Here is a 2,912-nt window from a genome sequence, read left to right as displayed (position 1 = left end):
AGCGGCAGGCGGATCTTTGTGAGTTTGAGGCCAGCCTGGTCTACATAGTTAATTCCAGGCCATTTGGAGCTATAGGGAGACCCTGACTGACTAACAGCCATCCAAAACTCCAATTCCAGGGGAATCTGACAGCCTCTTCTGACCTCTGCGGGCATTGCATGACACAGATGCACTTACCTACATGCAGGCAATAATACACGCATACACATAAAATAAAAATAATAAAATATTTTTTTAAAAAAGATTTTAATAATAATCATATTAAAAACTCATATTTTTCATTTCTTATCCTAGGAGAAATTTGGAAATATGTATGATGTACCCCACCCACATGTAAATTATTTTCAGTCCTTTTGGTATTTGTAAGCTGTTTTTATTTCCAACACGGACAAAATCAAATTACAAATAAAATATCTTATTCAATGTGTCTTTCACGATGGACTTCATTATTTCTTTCTCTCTCTTGCTAACCTAAGGTCTCATGCATGTTAGGCAAGTGTTCTCCCACTGAGTTCTATTTCCAGCTAACTTCCTCTTTCAAATGTAGGAAATTATGGAGGCCAAGGTGCTTCCGGGAACCCAAGAAGAGTGGGGGCCCTAGGAGGTTTCTAATACTGTGACAAGTTCCTCTCTGCTGAAGGTTATCGTTAGCTACAGCTGTGGGAAAGGATGCCCTGCCTGGCCTTGCCCAGAAGATCAGCTTTTTCTCCCCTCCCTGGACATCAGGCACAATGTGGTGCACTCATACATGCAGGCAAAACATATATACACATAAAACAAAAATAAATAAAACCTTTAAAAAAAATGCAGTTGTCGTCTTTAACCTCAGTCATCCAAGATAAAAAGTTAGCAGGAGGGGAAGGGAAAAACAACTTCCCAGACATCTCATTAATGATGTTTCTAAGAGTCTTCTGGGACTTTATGTTTGTGCTTATATCCATAGTTTGGTGGGCCTCAAAACTTATGATATGTAAAAGCCACTTGGAAGTTTGTTGATCAAGTAGATTCCTGGACACTATCCTTGGAAACTGTAATAAAGGTGGGTGGGCTAGGGTCTGAGTACCTTCAGGGCTTTGGGGGTGAAAAGTTGAAAAAATATGTGGCTGCTTTGATGAGAGTTAGTAAAAAGTGTTCCTTCCCTCAGGCAGGCACAGTATCTTCTAGTGCTTCCCACATGTCGGAGGAATGAATGGTAAACTAGCCGACTGCCCCTTAGCTGCGGGTGATACAGGAGCCTTGAGGTTGGTGGAGATTCCCCATGCCAGTGCCTTGAGGAACATACTCTGTAACTCCAGGCTCTGGGCTTTTCAATTTCTCTTCTGTTACTAATAGCTGCAAGTTCAATTCCATTTAGAAAATATATATTGAGACCCCAGGGAATGTGAAAGTCTGTGATAGGTTCGTTATGGGATAAGGAGACATCAGCAGCTCTGCTCAGAGCTTTGCTTGGTTACAGACCTCATCTTGGAAACAGAAAAGAGTAATAAAGTTGGTGAGAGCCACTCACGAAAAAAGGAAAAGAGGAGTCAAGGGGAACAGAAATGAGGATTGTAGAGGACAAGCTCTGAAGAGTGAAAGACAATGTCTTTCTTTAGAAAGTCCTTTTCATGAAATGGCCTCTACCAGGAAATGTAGGATTTGACTCAGATCAACCTCTTACCTATTTCCCCTACTTAAGAACACCCCACTCTTTAGAAGGACAGGCCACTAGCTTAATAAAATAATGTTCTATTATAATGCATTAATTACAGTAACATCTTATTAATAATGATTAACCCAGGCTCTAGTTATATTACTTAGATTTTCTTTTTTCTACAGTATATTGGTATTAAAATTTATTTTTTGATTTGACTGAAACTATCCCAATTCATAATGATTTCTCATCTCATGAGCTGTCAAATGTGAGATGTGAAAGGATGCATTTCTCTTTATGAATATCAATGAATTTCAGAATTAAATTTCAATATTAGTTTTTCTTTCATAATGAGAATTCAAGAATTCTCACAATTCACAAATGTAATCTACAAGAAAATCTAGTTTTGCTAAATATTTTAAGTGGAGAAAATAAAACTTTTTAATGCACAGGAAACTGGACAAGCACCCATAAAAATTCATTGAATAAAGAAAGGAATGATCAAGTTAGTAAATAACCACACTTAAAATGCATTTCCTGCCCAAAGCAGTGTTTGAAGAAGGTTCCAGGCTGAGATTTTACATTAGTTTCAAAAGCAAAACACTTTCCCCATAATTATTGACTTTGACAAAATTTATGAATTTAAAGTAATTAGAAAAGAAAACACTGGTCTTTCAGCTGAATCTCAAACTATGTTAAGAACAAGACAAAACACCTTTAAAAGACACCTCCGCACTCCCACCCAAGTACTAACTGAAGTGTGTAAAGAAGTTCTTAACATCTAGGTACTTACTGCTGAGAAAAAGTTTGAAGCAGGAAATGTCTTGCCTGGAGAGAATCTTGTCAGAAGTGGAAGCTCTGGGGAAGGGCGAGGAGACAGGCTTTGAGAGCATAGTCCAGAGACTACATTCAGGCTCTCTGATTGGCTTAAGTCCAATAAGGTTGCTATTGTGGTGAGAATGCAAGTTATCTCTTGCCAAATAGGTTACGTTCCTTTTCTTACTATGTGCCAATGACACTCATACACCTTTTAAGGAAAAGAGGATTTGATTGATTATGTTTGGTATTACATGCCTGGCAAAGCTTGCTGATTTTTACAGTTTATTTTCCTCTTTTAATACAATGGATAAAGAAGCATTAGGCAACCTGGAATTCCAGGCTGATCAGACATTTCTCTTTGTCTTTCCCCCCTCCCTCCCTCCCTTCCTTTCTGAGGTGCTAGGTATTAAACCCAGGGCAAGAACTTTACCACTGAGCTACACCCCTAGCCCTACATTAC

At 38.6% G+C, this 2,912-nt stretch overlaps 1 protein-coding gene across 1 annotated transcript in view; it reads right to left on the bottom strand.

Annotated features, from left to right (window-relative positions):
• The window catches only part of Plac8 (placenta associated 8), a 16,318-nt gene extending 13,710 nt beyond the window's left edge, over positions 1-2,608 (bottom strand). Inside the window, exon 1 of the mRNA XM_008846851.3 lies at positions 2,427-2,608. The gene's annotated coding sequence lies outside the window, so the exon portion shown is untranslated. The remainder of the gene's footprint in view (positions 1-2,426) is intronic.
• Positions 2,609-2,912: the final 304 nt, after the last annotated feature.

This window comes from Nannospalax galili, unplaced genomic scaffold (genome assembly GCF_000622305.1).
Source record: "Nannospalax galili isolate Female #2095 unplaced genomic scaffold, S.galili_v1.0 scaffold763, whole genome shotgun sequence".
NCBI classification, from domain to species: Eukaryota; Metazoa; Chordata; class Mammalia; order Rodentia; family Spalacidae; genus Nannospalax; species Nannospalax galili.
Note: the sequence above shows the minus strand (reverse complement) of the source record. Positions and strands in the feature narration are given on the sequence as shown.